A 17,081-nucleotide genomic window follows, 5' to 3' on the forward strand; every position below is an offset into this window, starting at 1 on the left:
AGTTAACTATTGTATTAATTTTATTGTTTATAAGTCAACTCAGAGTGTAATCATGAACCTGCAACCTTCAAGACTCTCACTGTACTTCACAAATACCACAACATACATTTACTATGGAGTGGACCCACAGGCCCTTGTCCTTTAAATGTGCAAAAGAGGAACGAGCTGGTGACAGAGACACAGGTATCAGTCACCTTTCCCCTTGTGATCCAGCTTACCTGGTGCAGTGAGGGTATAAGTGCTCTGACATAGTTTGTCAGCTGCAGCGCAGGCTGTTGCTGCACATTTTGGTTCGTCAGCTTCATTAGTACAAGTGTTGCAACTCAAGGCATTTCCTGAAAGTCAAACACAGGGGTTTAATGAATCGGTCTCCAGCAGCTCATTGCACTGCCATCCAGAATCAAAGGCATGGAGGGCTATTCAATTGAGCTAAACTGTGGTCGATCTGTAATGGCTAATTAAACTAGGAACCTGATGCTTTGTGTGGCAAGATTAAGAAAGTCAAACCTCTTCCTGTAGAAATAACTATGTGAGCGAGGAGAAGGGCTGTCTTCGTGATACAAACGAAGAGAGGATTTAGGGATTAGATCACTTGAATATTAATTTTAAACAATAAAAAGGGTTAATATAACACTTTAGTAATATTGTGTCCTTGTTTCTCATTTTGTAACATAAACCTACATTGTCTCTCTTCAAAAATGTAATAAAAATATAATTAATAAAACATCCCATGGTGTTTTTAAACTATATACATATCAAAGATTAATGTGAAAATAAAACATACACAAGCAAACCAAAAATGTATCAATTTGGTGGATTTTAAGGCTTGGGTGGAACTGTTTTAACGTTTAATAGCAGCCTTACCATTACAATAGCCTGTTTTGCAGCAAGTTGTCCTCACGTTTTTGTCTGCTGTATTGTCAACAGCTTTGCAATCAGCTGCACAGGACTTAGTGACAACAGGCACTCCTGTAAGGTGGAGAAAAGCAAGGTTAGTGGTGACAGAACCAGCTAGTGCCAAATCAGTGATTCTGACAAATCAATAAGCAGGGCATTTATACAGAATCAAATCCTCGGTGACTCTACACTAACATGTACATATTACGGTACCAGCATACTGCTTTTATTTTTCCATGTGGGACAATATTGCATGCTCTTGAAAAAAGAAAGTGCCCACTGAAGGTTAATATGTGAGGCATAAGTTACTGTACAAAGTTATGTGTTCCGTTATTCTAAAACAGGGCTCTACCATGCTTAATAATAGTCAGTTGATGATAATAAAGTTATGTATTTTAAATCTCTAAACATGGGAAATGTGGCTGCAAAGTAGCAATGAAGCAGTGAGGTGTATGTGATGTTAGATTTGAGGATTACGAAAAGGATTGCTAGGAATGGACTCCTTAGACATGAACACAACTGCTCTCAACGGCCTCCGTTCACCAGCTGGAATTCACAAGCACCAAACTGGAAACACAAAGAATAGAAACCCCAAATGAAGGAGAAGCTCTTACCTGCCCCGTTCAGTTTGTAGTCACTCTTGCAGAATGCTTCAGCTGCACATGGACTCGAAGTACAGGAACTTTCATCGGTTGTTTCAGCACATTTGAAGCAAATCAATTTATCTGTAAAACAAGCAAGACCTAGTTTAAACAATACATTTGAGTAAGTAGGGGGCTTGGTGGTCCAGTGGTTAAAGATTCAATCCCAGCTCAACCATCGTGTCAAGCTGAGTGTGTGAGACCCTGAGCAAGTCTCTTAACCTCCTTGTGCTCCGTCCCTCGGATGAGACGTTAAACAAACGAGGTCCGATTGGAAGTGACTGCAGCAGCAGTTGTTGAGTCGCTTTGGATAAAAACATCTGTTAAATAACTAATTCATAATAATATAGAGCTATAAATATGTTTATAAAGATGAAAGTCTTAACAGGCACACATGGTTCCTTTCCTCTTATAAAGAATATCTTCAATCTCTATATCAGTTTAAAAATAAAACTACTTAATACATAAAACTTACAGACCCTACAACCGAATCCATTACACTACAACACTCAATGGTGTGAAATTTAGAAAGAATCACATAAATATCTTAAGTACAAATGGCTTCAAATCCCATTTACTAAGAAGCAAGTGTAAATGCTCCCCATCAGGTAAGAGAATAATTAATGGTACCGTTTATTAATAACTATGTATTAATCTGACATTCTAGTGCATGCATTTCATTGGGGATTATCTGTGGTAATGGTACTTGAAAATTGAGGGAGCTCTTCATTCTGTTTTTTTTTTTTTTATTTACAGCATTTAATCAACATTTTAAATAATTGCCATTTGACAGATAAAAGTGCTTTCATAGTTGTTTTAAGCAAGGTGTAAAAAAAAGTACTGACTGCTCTGTTTATATATGTACGTTTTACAATAAATATATATGCAGTCAAAAAAAATGTATTATAACACCTGTAGTTTTAATTTTATAAACAATATTACAATAGTATCTGTATTACCGTTACACAGTTCTCCCTCACAGCACTCATCTCGCGGGAAAGCTGTTGTTACAGTACAAGTTGATGCACATCCCTTGCTGACGGTGACACCTATCAATGAATGCAAAAAGAAAGTTAGTCATAATTCTATAACTATTATCTCATCAATTGACACAGGCCTTTGTTACTCTTGCCATTTCAAACATTGTATTAGAGAATAAAAACAATGTGAAGCCTGTAATAAAAAGTATTTTAGCTTGGATTTGTAGGTGGAGGTACATTTTCAAAACAGCCCTGATTGTAGAGATACATTTATCTGGCTTGAATACTATTGTTAGCTGATTGAATGGTGACTTAAATGTGGGAAACATTAGTGCAATGTAAACTTGTCTCTTGTGATGACTGCAAATATGTTCTTGTCCTTATTTAGAAAGAAGCTGCTGGAAAAATCTATGTTAATCCCAACACTAAGTAGGAATGTACGAGAGAAAGAGAAGCCAGTTAAACTTGTTATAGTCAGAGAAACCCGGCCCTTCGGGATCATTACTTACCAGTTCCAGTTAGTTTGTAAGTGGTTTTACAGAACTTGTCACCATACCCACAGACTGTTATATCTTTACAATTAGATTCATCTGTCAAGTCAGTGCAGGTGTAGCATTTCAAGAGGTCCACTGCAAAACAAGCCAGGGAGAGCCAATGAATAAGGAAGGAGAGGCTGGGCTACGGCTGGCTCAACATACACATACCTGATAGTGTTTCAACACGTTTATCAATCTCTTCATAATGAAACATTGATAAAGTCCTATTGATAAAACATTACTGTCTACCTGACATTTGTAAATGTGAACATTTCAGTGCTCCCCTTATCATTGACTGTTACCCAGCCCATCTCATCTCAGTATCTCTGCTAAAAGCCTAACCCGGATGCAGCTGAGTTATAACTATTAACTTGAACGATAACTATTTTTTAGCAATCTCTTTCTGCAATGAGATCCCATTTACCAGGGTGAAGTTGTGTGACTACACAAAGAGACAGTGTAGTGCAAGGATTCAATAAGGTTTCTAGTTTGAGCGAGAGCAGCTACACTGGAGGATGATTACAGCCCTTTTATTTTTTATTTTATTTCTGATTCCCGTTGTTTTGTTTGTTTGCCTCCAGGTGGTGTTTTGTTAAAGTTCTCCAGTTAGAACATGTGAACATGTGACCAATCAGTGTGCCGCCTCAGTGACTGCCATTGTATAATTAACAATAACGTTAGCATTACCGTTACACTGAGATGTACCGCAGCACTTCACAGTAGCGGATGGTGTGCAAGCCTCAGCACATGCCTTTGATACTGGAACATCTATAAAAGTAATACAACAAACAAGATTCAGCACCAGACACCCTTAGCAATCAATTGACATTGAATGTATTCTCATTGTCAAGGGGGTCCTGGAAGGCACAACACCACTGCATGTAATGTATGTAAATATAGATCTCAATACCACCATCGTATGAACTCTTTATTAATCTCACAGGTGATTCCCACAGCCTGGGTGATATATCAACCCCTTATTAAAATACAGTGCAAAAAGGTCTGTGATAAAGTGCCATATAGAGCAAATTACAGGTCTGGAAAACCACAGTTAACTATTGTATTAATTTTATTGTTTATAAGTCAACTCAGAGTGTAATCATGAACCTGCAACCTTCAAGACTCTCACTGTACTTCACAAATACCACAACATACATTTACTATGGAGTGGACCCACAGGCCCTTGTCCTTTAAATGAGCAAAAGAGGAACGAGCTGGTGACAGAGACACAGGTATCAGTCACCTTTCCCCTTGTGATCCAGCTTACCTGGTGCAGTGAGGGTATAAGTGCTCTGACATAGTTTGTCAGCTGCAGCGCAGGCTGTTGCTGCACATTTTGGTTCGTCAGCTTCATTAGTACAAGTGTTGCAACTCAAGGCATTTCCTGAAAGTCAAACACAGGGGTTTAATGAATCGGTCTCCAGCAGCTCATTGCACTGCCATCCAGAATCAAAGGCATGGAGGGCTATTCAACTGAGCTAAACTGTGGTCGATCTGTAATGGCTAATTAAACTAGGAACCTGATGCTTTGTGTGGCAAGATTAAGAAAGTCAAACCTCTTCCTGTAGAAATAACTATGTGAGCGAGGAGAAGGGCTGTCTTCGTGATACAAACGAAGAGAGGATTTAGGGATTAGATCACTTGAATATTAATTTTAAACAATAAAAAGGGTTAATATAACACTTTAGTAATATTGTGTCCTTGTTTCTCATTTTGTAACATAAACCTACATTGTCTCTCTTCAAAAATGTAATAAAAATATAATTAATAAAACATCCCATGGTGTTTTTAAACTATATACATATCAAAGATTAATGTGAAAATAAAACATACACAAGCAAACCAAAAATGTATCAATTTGGTGGATTTTAAGGCTTGGGTGGAACTGTTTTAACGTTTAATAGCAGCCTTACCATTACAATAGACTGTTTTGCAGCAAGTTGTCCTCACGTTTTTGTCTGCTGTATTGTCAACAGCTTTGCAATCAGCTGCACAGGACTTAGTGACAACAGGCACTCCTGTAAGGTGGAGAAAAGCAAGGTTAGTGGTGACAGAACCAGCTAGTGCCAAATCAGTGATTCTGACAAATCAATAAGCAGGGCATTTATACAGAATCAAATCCTCGGTGACTCTACACTAACATGTACATATTACGGTACCAGCATACTGCTTTTATTTTTCCATGTGGGACAATATTGCATGCTCTTGAAAAAAGAAAGTGTCCACTGAAGGTTAATATGTGAGGCATAAGTTACTGTACAAAGTTATGTGTTCCGTTATTCTAAAACAGGGCTCTACCATGCTTAATAATAGTCAGTTGATGATAATAAAGTTATGTATTTTAAATCTCTAAACATGGGAAATGTGGCTGCAAAGTAGCAATGAAGCAGTGAGGTGTATGTGATGTTAGATTTGAGGATTACGAAAAGGATTGCTAGGAATGGACTCCTTAGACATGAACACAACTGCTCTCAACGGCCTCCGTTCACCAGCTGGAATTCACAAGCACCAAACTGGAAACACAAAGAATAGAAACCCCAAATGAAGGAGAAGCTCTTACCTGCCCCGTTCAGTTTGTAGTCACTCTTGCAGAATGCTTCAGCTGCACATGGACTCGAAGTACAGGAACTTTCATCGGTTGTTTCAGCACATTTGAAGCAAATCAATTTATCTGTAAAACAAGCAAGACCTAGTTTAAACAATACGTTTGAGTAAGTAGGGGGCTTGGTGGTCCAGTGGTTAAAGATTCAATCCCAGCTCAGCCATCGTGTCAAGCTGAGTGTGTGAGACCCTGAGCAAGTCTCTTAACCTCCTTGTGCTCCGTCCCTCGGATGAGACGTTAAACAAACAAGGTTTGATTGGAAGTGACTGCAGCAGCAGTTGTTGAGTCGCTTTGGATAAAAACATCTGTTAAATAACTAATTCATAATAATATAGAGCTATAAATATGTTTATAAAGATGAAAGTCTTAACAGGCACACATGGTTCCTTTCCTCTTATAAAGAATATCTTCAATCTCTATATCAGTTTAAAAATAAAACTACTTAATACATAAAACTTACAGACCCTACAACCGAATCCATTACACTACAACACTCAATGGTGTGAAATTTAGAAAGAATCACATAAATATCTTAAGTACAAATGGCTTCAAATCCCATTTACTAAGAAGCAAGTGTAAATGCTCCCCATCAGGTAAGAGAATAATTAATGGTACCGTTTATTAATAACTATGTATTAATCTGACATTCTAGTGCATGCATTTCATTGGGGATTATCTGTGGTAATGGTACTTGAAAATTGAGGGAGCTCTTCATTCTGTTTTTTTTTTTTTTATTTACAGCATTTAATCAACATTTTAAATAATTGCCATTTGACAGATAAAAGTGCTTTCATAGTTGTTTTAAGCAACGTGTAAAAAAAAGTACTGACTGCTCTGTTTATATATGTACGTTTTACAATAAATATATATGCAGTCAAAAAAAATGTATTAGAACACCTGTAGTTTTAATTTTATAAACAATATTACAATAGTATCTGTATTACCGTTACACAGTTCTCCCTCACAGCACTCATCTCGCGGGAAAGCTGTTGTTACAGTACAAGTTGATGCACATCCCTTGCTGACGGTGACAACTATCAATGAATGCAAAAAGAAAGTTAGTCATAATTCTATAACTATTATCTCATCAATTGACACAGGCCTTTGTTACTCTTGCCATTTCAAACATTGTATTAGAGAATAAAAACAATGTGAAGCCTGTAATAAAAAGTATTTTAGCTTGGATTTGTAGGTGGAGGTACATTTTCAAAACAGCCCTGATTGTAGAGATACATTTATCTGGCTTGAATACTATTGTTAGCTGATTGAATGGTGACTTAAATGTGGGAAACATTAGTGCAATGTAAACTTGTCTCTTGTGATGACTGCAAATATGTTCTTGTCCTTATTTAGAAAGAAGCTGCTGGAAAAATCTATGTTAATCCCAACACTAAGTAGGAATGTACGAGAGAAAGAGAAGCCAGTTAAACTTGTTATAGTCAGAGAAACCCGGCTCATAGGGATCATTACTTACCAGTTCCAGTTAGTTTGTAAGTGGTTTTACAGAACTTGTCACCATACCCACAGACTGTTATATCTTTACAATTAGATTCATCTGTCAAGTCAGTGCAGGTGTAGCATTTCAAGAGGTCCACTGCAAAACAAGCCAGGGAGAGACAATGAATAAGGAAGGAGAGGCTGGGCTACGGCTGGCTCAATTAGACACATACCTGATAGTGTTTCAACACGTTTATCAATCTCTTCATAATGAAACATTGATAAAGTCCTATTGATAAAACATTACTGTCTACTTGACATTTGTAAATGTGAACATTTCACTGCTCCCCTTATCATTGACTGTTACCCAGCCCATCTCATCTCAGTATCTCTGCTAAAAGCCTAACCCGGATGCAGCTGAGTTATAACTATTAACTTGAACGATAACTATTTTTTAGCAATCTCTTTCTGCAATGAGATCCCATTTACCAGGGTGAAGTTGTGTGACTACACAAAGAGACAGTGTAGTGCAAGGATTCAATAAGGTTTCTAGTTTGAGCGAGAGCAGCTACACTGGAGGATGATTACAGCCCTTTTATTTTTTATTTTATTTCTGATTCCCGTTGTTTTGTTTGTTTGCCTCCAGGTGGTGTTTTGTTAAAGTTCTCCAGTTAGAACATGTGAACATGTGACCAATCAGTGTGCCGCCTCAGTGACTGCCATTGTATAATTAACAATAACGTTAGCATTACCGTTACACTGAGATGTACCGCAGCACTTCACAGTAGCGGATGGTGTGCAAGCCTCAGCACATGCCTTTGATACTGGAACATCTATAAAAGTAATACAACAAACAAGATTCAGCACCAGACACCCTTAGCAATCAATTGACATTGAATGTATTCTCATTGTCAAGGGGGTCCTGGAAGGCACAACACCACTGCATGTAATGTATGTAAATATAGATCTCAATACCACCATCGTATGAACTCTTTATTAATCTCACAGGTGATTCCCACAGCCTGGGTGATATATCAACCCCTTATTAAAATACAGTGCAAAAAGGTCTGTGATAAAGTGCCATATAGAGCAAATTACAGGTCTGGAAAACCACAGTTAACTATTGTATTAATTTTATTGTTTATAAGTCAACTCAGAGTGTAATCATGAACCTGCAACCTTCAAGACTCTCACTGTACTTCACAAATACCACAACATACATTTACTATGGAGTGGACCCACAGGCCCTTGTCCTTTAAATGTGCAAAAGAGGAACGAGCTGGTGACAGAGACACAGGTATCAGTCACCTTTCCCCTTGTGATCCAGCTTACCTGGTGCAGTGAGGGTATAAGTGCTCTGACATAGTTTGTCAGCTGCAGCGCAGGCTGTTGCTGCACATTTTGGTTCGTCAGCTTCATTAGTACAAGTGTTGCAACTCAAGGCATTTCCTGAAAGTCAAACACAGGGGTTTAATGAATCGGTCTCCAGCAGCTCATTGCACTGCCATCCAGAATCAAAGGCATGGAGGGCTATTCAATTGAGCTAAACTGTGGTCGATCTGTAATGGCTAATTAAACTAGGAACCTGATGCTTTGTGTGGCAAGATTAAGAAAGTCAAACCTCTTCCTGTAGAAATAACTATGTGAGCGAGGAGAAGGGCTGTCTTCGTGATACAAACGAAGAGAGGATTTAGGGATTAGATCACTTGAATATTAATTTTAAACAATAAAAAGGGTTAATATAACACTTTAGTAATATTGTGTCCTTGTTTCTCATTTTGTAACATAAACCTACATTGTCTCTCTTCAAAAATGTAATAAAAATATAATTAATAAAACATCCCATGGTGTTTTTAAACTATATACATATCAAAGATTAATGTGAAAATAAAACATACACAAGCAAACCAAAAATGTATCAATTTGGTGGATTTTAAGGCTTGGGTGGAACTGTTTTAACGTTTAATAGCAGCCTTACCATTACAATAGCCTGTTTTGCAGCAAGTTGTCCTCACGTTTTTGTCTGCTGTATTGTCAACAGCTTTGCAATCAGCTGCACAGGACTTAGTGACAACAGGCACTCCTGTAAGGTGGAGAAAAGCAAGGTTAGTGGTGACAGAACCAGCTAGTGCCAAATCAGTGATTCTGACAAATCAATAAGCAGGGCATTTATACAGAATCAAATCCTCGGTGACTCTACACTAACATGTACATATTACGGTACCAGCATACTGCTTTTATTTTTCCATGTGGGACAATATTGCATGCTCTTGAAAAAAGAAAGTGTCCACTGAAGGTTAATATGTGAGGCATAAGTTACTGTACAAAGTTATGTGTTCCGTTATTCTAAAACAGGGCTCTACCATGCTTAATAATAGTCAGTTGATGATAATAAAGTTATGTATTTTAAATCTCTAAACATGGGAAATGTGGCTGCAAAGTAGCAATGAAGCAGTGAGGTGTATGTGATGTTAGATTTGAGGATTACGAAAAGGATTGCTAGGAATGGACTCCTTAGACATGAACACAACTGCTCTCAACGGCCTCCGTTCACCAGCTGGAATTCACAAGCACCAAACTGGAAACACAAAGAATAGAAACCCCAAATGAAGGAGAAGCTCTTACCTGCCCCGTTCAGTTTGTAGTCACTCTTGCAGAATGCTTCAGCTGCACATGGACTCGAAGTACAGGAACTTTCATCGGTTGTTTCAGCACATTTGAAGCAAATCAATTTATCTGTAAAACAAGCAAGACCTAGTTTAAACAATACATTTGAGTAAGTAGGGGGCTTGGTGGTCCAGTGGTTAAAGATTCAATCCCAGCTCAACCATCGTGTCAAGCTGAGTGTGTGAGACCCTGAGCAAGTCTCTTAACCTCCTTGTGCTCCGTCCCTCGGATGAGACGTTAAACAAACGAGGTCCGATTGGAAGTGACTGCAGCAGCAGTTGTTGAGTCGCTTTGGATAAAAACATCTGTTAAATAACTAATTCATAATAATATAGAGCTATAAATATGTTTATAAAGATGAAAGTCTTAACAGGCACACATGGTTCCTTTCCTCTTATAAAGAATATCTTCAATCTCTATATCAGTTTAAAAATAAAACTACTTAATACATAAAACTTACAGACCCTACAACCGAATCCATTACACTACAACACTCAATGGTGTGAAATTTAGAAAGAATCACATAAATATCTTAAGTACAAATGGCTTCAAATCCCATTTACTAAGAAGCAAGTGTAAATGCTCCCCATCAGGTAAGAGAATAATTAATGGTACCGTTTATTAATAACTATGTATTAATCTGACATTCTAGTGCATGCATTTCATTGGGGATTATCTGTGGTAATGGTACTTGAAAATTGAGGGAGCTCTTCATTCTGTTTTTTTTTTTTTTATTTACAGCATTTAATCAACATTTTAAATAATTGCCATTTGACAGATAAAAGTGCTTTCATAGTTGTTTTAAGCAACGTGTAAAAAAAAGTACTGACTGCTCTGTTTATATATGTACGTTTTACAATAAATATATATGCTGTCAAAAAAAATGTATTTGAACACCTGTAGTTTTGATTTTATTAACAATATTACAATAGTATCTGTATTACCGTTACAGAGTTCTCCCTCACAGCACTCATCTCGCGGGAAAGCTGTTGTTACAGTACAAGTTGATGCACATCCCTTGCTGACGGTGACAACTATCAATGAATGCAAAAAGAAAGTTAGTCATAATTCTATAACTATTATCTCATCAATTGACACAGGCCTTTGTTACTCTTGCCATTTCAAACATTGTATTAGAGAATAAAAACAATGTGAAGCCTGTAATAAAAAGTATTTTAGCTTGGATTTGTAGGTGGAGGTACATTTTCAAAACAGCCCTGATTGTAGAGATACATTTATCTGGCTTGAATACTATTGTTAGCTGATTGAATGGTGACTTAAATGTGGGAAACATTAGTGCAATGTAAACTTGTCTCTTGTGATGACTGCAAATATGTTCTTGTCCTTATTTAGAAAGAAGCTGCTGGAAAAATCTATGTTAATCCCAACACTAAGTAGGAATGTACGAGAGAAAGAGAAGCCAGTTAAACTTGTTATAGTCAGAGAAACCCGGCCCTTCGGGATCATTACTTACCAGTTCCAGTTAGTTTGTAAGTGGTTTTACAGAACTTGTCACCATACCCACAGACTGTTATATCTTTACAATTAGATTCATCTGTCAAGTCAGTGCAGGTGTAGCATTTCAAGAGGTCCACTGCAAAACAAGCCAGGGAGAGCCAATGAATAAGGAAGGAGAGGCTGGGCTACGGCTGGCTCAATTAGACACATACCTGATAGTGTTTCAACACGTTTATCAATCTCTTCATAATGAAACATTGATGAAGTCTTATTGATAAAACATTACTGTCTACCTGACATTTGTAAATGTGAACATTTCACTGCTCCCCTTATCATTGACTGTTACCCAGCCCATCTCATCTCAGTATCTCTGCTAAAAGCCTAACCCGGATGCAGCTGAGTTATAACTATTAACTTGAACGATAACTATTTTTTAGCAATCTCTTTCTGCAATGAGATCCCATTTACCAGGGTGAAGTTGTGTGACTACACAAAGAGACAGTGTAGTGCAAGGATTCAATAAGGTTTCTAGTTTGAGCGAGAGCAGCTACACTGGAGGATGATTACAGCCCTTTTATTTTTTATTTTATTTCTGATTCCCGTTGTTTTGTTTGTTTGCCTCCAGGTGGTGTTTTGTTAAAGTTCTCCAGTTAGAACATGTGAACATGTGACCAATCAGTGTGCCGCCTCAGTGACTGCCATTGTATAATTAACAATAACGTTAGCATTACCGTTACACTGAGATGTACCGCAGCACTTCACAGTAGCGGATGGTGTGCAAGCCTCAGCACATGCCTTTGATACTGGAACATCTATAAAAGTAATACAACAAACAAGATTCAGCACCAGACACCCTTAGCAATCAATTGACATTGAATGTATTCTCATTGTCAAGGGGGTCCTGGAAGGCACAACACCACTGCATGTAATGTATGTAAATATAGATCTCAATACCACCATCGTATGAACTCTTTATTAATCTCACAGGTGATTCCCACAGCCTGGGTGATATATCAACCCCTTATTAAAATACAGTGCAAAAAGGTCTGTGATAAAGTGCCATATAGAGCAAATTACAGGTCTGGAAAACCACAGTTAACTATTGTATTAATTTTATTGTTTATAAGTCAACTCAGAGTGTCATCATGAACCTGCAACCTTCAAGACTCTCACTGTACTTCACAAATACCACAACATACATTTACTATGGAGTGGACCCACAGGCCCTTGTCCTTTAAATGTGCAAAAGAGGAACGAGCTGGTGACAGAGACACAGGTATCAGTCACCTTTCCCCTTGTGATCCAGCTTACCTGGTGCAGTGAGGGTATAAGTGCTCTGACATAGTTTGTCAGCTGCAGCGCAGGCTGTTGCTGCACATTTTGGTTCGTCAGCTTCATTAGTACAAGTGTTGCAACTCAAGGCATTTCCTGAAAGTCAAACACAGGGGTTTAATGAATCGGTCTCCAGCAGCTCATTGCACTGCCATCCAGAATCAAAGGCATGGAGGGCTATTCAACTGAGCTAAACTGTGGTCGATCTGTAATGGCTAATTAAACTAGGAACCTGATGCTTTGTGTGGCAAGATTAAGAAAGTCAAACCTCTTCCTGTAGAAATAACTATGTGAGCGAGGAGAAGGGCTGTCTTCGTGATACAAACGAAGAGAGGATTTAGGGATTAGATCACTTGAATATTAATTTTAAACAATAAAAAGGGTTAATATAACACTTTAGTAATATTGTGTCCTTGTTTCTCATTTTGTAACATAAACCTACATTGTCTCTCTTCAAAAATGTAATAAAAATATAATTAATAAAACATCCCATGGTGTTTTTAAACTATATACATATCAAAGATTAATGTGAAAATAAAACATACACAAGCAAACCAAAAATGTATCAATTTGGTGGATTTTAAGGCTTGGGTGGAACTGTTTTAACGTTTAATAGCAGCCTTACCATTACAATAGCCTGTTTTGCAGCAAGTTGTCCTCACGTTTTTGTCTGCTGTATTGTCAACAGCTTTGCAATCAGCTGCACAGGACTTAGTGACAACAGGCACTCCTGTAAGGTGGAGAAAAGCAAGGTTAGTGGTGACAGAACCAGCTAGTGCCAAATCAGTGATTCTGACAAATCAATAAGCAGGGCATTTATACAGAATCAAATCCTCGGTGACTCTACACTAACATGTACATATTACGGTACCAGCATACTGCTTTTATTTTTCCATGTGGGACAATATTGCATGCTCTTGAAAAAAGAAAGTGTCCACTGAAGGTTAATATGTGAGGCATAAGTTACTGTACAAAGTTATGTGTTCCGTTATTCTAAAACAGGGCTCTACCATGCTTAATAATAGTCAGTTGATGATAATAAAGTTATGTATTTTAAATCTCTAAACATGGGAAATGTGGCTGCAAAGTAGCAATGAAGCAGTGAGGTGTATGTGATGTTAGATTTGAGGATTACGAAAAGGATTGCTAGGAATGGACTCCTTAGACATGAACACAACTGCTCTCAACGGCCTCCGTTCACCAGCTGGAATTCACAAGCACCAAACTGGAAACACAAAGAATAGAAACCCCAAATGAAGGAGAAGCTCTTACCTGCCCCGTTCAGTTTGTAGTCACTCTTGCAGAATGCTTCAGCTGCACATGGACTCGAAGTACAGGAACTTTCATCGGTTGTTTCAGCACATTTGAAGCAAATCAATTTATCTGTAAAACAAGCAAGACCTAGTTTAAACAATACATTTGAGTAAGTAGGGGGCTTGGTGGTCCAGTGGTTAAAGATTCAATCCCAGCTCAACCATCGTGTCAAGCTGAGTGTGTGAGACCCTGAGCAAGTCTCTTAACCTCCTTGTGCTCCGTCCCTCGGATGAGACGTTAAACAAACGAGGTCCGATTGGAAGTGACTGCAGCAGCAGTTGTTGAGTCGCTTTGGATAAAAACATCTGTTAAATAACTAATTCATAATAATATAGAGCTATAAATATGTTTATAAAGATGAAAGTCTTAACAGGCACACATGGTTCCTTTCCTCTTATAAAGAATATCTTCAATCTCTATATCAGTTTAAAAATAAAACTACTTAATACATAAAACTTACAGACCCTACAACCGAATCCATTACACTACAACACTCAATGGTGTGAAATTTAGAAAGAATCACATAAATATCTTAAGTACAAATGGCTTCAAATCCCATTTACTAAGAAGCAAGTGTAAATGCTCCCCATCAGGTAAGAGAATAATTAATGGTACCGTTTATTAATAACTATGTATTAATCTGACATTCTAGTGCATGCATTTCATTGGGGATTATCTGTGGTAATGGTACTTGAAAATTGAGGGAGCTCTTCATTCTGTTTTTTTTTTTTTTATTTACAGCATTTAATCAACATTTTAAATAATTGCCATTTGACAGATAAAAGTGCTTTCATAGTTGTTTTAAGCAAGGTGTAAAAAAAAGTACTGACTGCTCTGTTTATATATGTACGTTTTACAATAAATATATATGCAGTCAAAAAAAATGTATTAGAACACCTGTAGTTTTAATTTTATAAACAATATTACAATAGTATCTGTATTACCGTTACACAGTTCTCCCTCACAGCACTCATCTCGCGGGAAAGCTGTTGTTACAGTACAAGTTGATGCACATCCCTTGCTGACGGTGACAACTATCAATGAATGCAAAAAGAAAGTTAGTCATAATTCTATAACTATTATCTCATCAATTGACACAGGCCTTTGTTACTCTTGCCATTTCAAACATTGTATTAGAGAATAAAAACAATGTGAAGCCTGTAATAAAAAGTATTTTAGCTTGGATTTGTAGGTGGAGGTACATTTTCAAAACAGCCCTGATTGTAGAGATACATTTATCTGGCTTGAATACTATTGTTAGCTGATTGAATGGTGACTTAAATGTGGGAAACATTAGTGCAATGTAAACTTGTCTCTTGTGATGACTGCAAATATGTTCTTGTCCTTATTTAGAAAGAAGCTGCTGGAAAAATCTATGTTAATCCCAACACTAAGTAGGAATGTACGAGAGAAAGAGAAGCCAGTTAAACTTGTTATAGTCAGAGAAACCCGGCCCTTCGGGATCATTACTTACCAGTTCCAGTTAGTTTGTAAGTGGTTTTACAGAACTTGTCACCATACCCACAGACTGTTATATCTTTACAATTAGATTCATCTGTCAAGTCAGTGCAGGTGTAGCATTTCAAGAGGTCCACTGCAAAACAAGCCAGGGAGAGCCAATGAATAAGGAAGGAGAGGCTGGGCTACGGCTGGCTCAATTAGACACATACCTGATAGTGTTTCAATACGTTTATCAATCTCTTCATAATGAAACATTGATAAAGTCTTATTGATAAAACATTACTGTCTACCTGACATTTGTAAATGTGAACATTTCAGTGCTCCCCTTATCATTGACTGTTACCCAGCCCATCTCATCTCAGTATCTCTGCTAAAAGCCTAACCCGGATGCAGCTGAGTTATAACTATTAACTTGAACGATAACTATTTTTTAGCAATCTCTTTCTGCAATGAGATCCCATTTACCAGGGTGAAGTTGTGTGACTACACAAAGAGACAGTGTAGTGCAAGGATTCAATAAGGTTTCTAGTTTGAGCGAGAGCAGCTACACTGGAGGATGATTACAGCCCTTTTATTTTTTATTTTATTTCTGATTCCCGTTGTTTTGTTTGTTTGCCTCCAGGTGGTGTTTTGTTAAAGTTCTCCAGTTAGAACATGTGAACATGTGACCAATCAGTGTGCCGCCTCAGTGACTGCCATTGTATAATTAACAATAACGTTAGCATTACCGTTACACTGAGATGTACCGCAGCACTTCACAGTAGCGGATGGTGTGCAAGCCTCAGCACATGCCTTTGATACTGGAACATCTATAAAAGTAATACAACAAACAAGATTCAGCACCAGACACCCTTAGCAATCAATTGACATTGAATGTATTCTCATTGTCAAGGGGGTCCTGGAAGGCACAACACCACTGCATGTAATGTATGTAAATATAGATCTCAATACCACCATCGTATGAACTCTTTATTAATCTCACAGGTGATTCCCACAGCCTGGGTGATATATCAACCCCTTATTAAAATACAGTGCAAAAAGGTCTGTGATAAAGTGCCATATAGAGCAAATTACAGGTCTGGAAAACCACAGTTAACTATTGTATTAATTTTATTGTTTATAAGTCAACTCAGAGTGTAATCATGAACCTGCAACCTTCAAGACTCTCACTGTACTTCACAAATACCACAACATACATTTACTATGGAGTGGACCCACAGGCCCTTGTCCTTTAAATGTGCAAAAGAGGAACGAGCTGGTGACAGAGACACAGGTATCAGTCACCTTTCCCCTTGTGATCCAGCTTACCTGGTGCAGTGAGGGTATAAGTGCTCTGACATAGTTTGTCAGCTGCAGCGCAGGCTGTTGCTGCACATTTTGGTTCCTCAGCTTCATTAGTACAAGTGTTGCAACTCAAGGCATTTCCTGAAAGTCAAACACAGGGGTTTAATGAATCGGTCTCCAGCAGCTCATTGCACTGCCATCCAGAATCAAAGGCATGGAGGGCTATTCAATTGAGCTAAACTGTGGTCGATCTGTAATGGCTAATTAAACTAGGAACCTGATGCTTTGTGTGGCAAGATTAAGAAAGTCAAACCTCTTCCTGTAGAAATAACTATGTGAGCGAGGAGAAGGGCTGTCTTCGTGATACAAACGAAGAGAGGATTTAGGGATTAGATCACTTGAATATTAATTTTAAACAATAAAAAGGGTTAATATAACACTTTAGTAATATTGTGTCCTTGTTTCTCATTTT

The 17,081-nt window shown here is 37.8% G+C and overlaps 3 long non-coding RNA genes across 3 annotated transcripts; all 3 read right to left on the reverse strand.

The window, feature by feature from the left end:
- Positions 1 to 4,327: 4,327 nt before the first annotated feature.
- On the reverse strand, positions 4,328 to 7,262 carry LOC131723303 (uncharacterized). The gene is made up of 4 exons (XR_009320219.1): positions 7,131 to 7,262; positions 6,601 to 6,690; positions 4,968 to 5,725; positions 4,328 to 4,438 (listed from the first exon to the last, which is right to left on the reverse strand). It is a non-coding gene; the product is annotated as an uncharacterized LOC131723303 (long non-coding RNA).
- Positions 7,263 to 9,528: 2,266 nt separating this feature from the next.
- On the reverse strand, positions 9,529 to 11,375 carry LOC131723304 (uncharacterized). The gene is made up of 3 exons (XR_009320220.1): positions 11,235 to 11,375; positions 10,705 to 10,794; positions 9,529 to 9,829 (listed from the first exon to the last, which is right to left on the reverse strand). It is a non-coding gene; the product is annotated as an uncharacterized LOC131723304 (long non-coding RNA).
- A 2,280-nt stretch (positions 11,376 to 13,655) lies between these two features.
- On the reverse strand, positions 13,656 to 15,478 carry LOC131723307 (uncharacterized). The gene is made up of 3 exons (XR_009320221.1): positions 15,339 to 15,478; positions 14,809 to 14,898; positions 13,656 to 13,933 (listed from the first exon to the last, which is right to left on the reverse strand). It is a non-coding gene; the product is annotated as an uncharacterized LOC131723307 (long non-coding RNA).
- Positions 15,479 to 17,081: the final 1,603 nt, after the last annotated feature.

Source organism: Acipenser ruthenus, chromosome 54 (genome assembly GCF_902713425.1).
Source record: "Acipenser ruthenus chromosome 54, fAciRut3.2 maternal haplotype, whole genome shotgun sequence".
NCBI lineage: Eukaryota > Metazoa > Chordata > Actinopteri > Acipenseriformes > Acipenseridae > Acipenser > Acipenser ruthenus.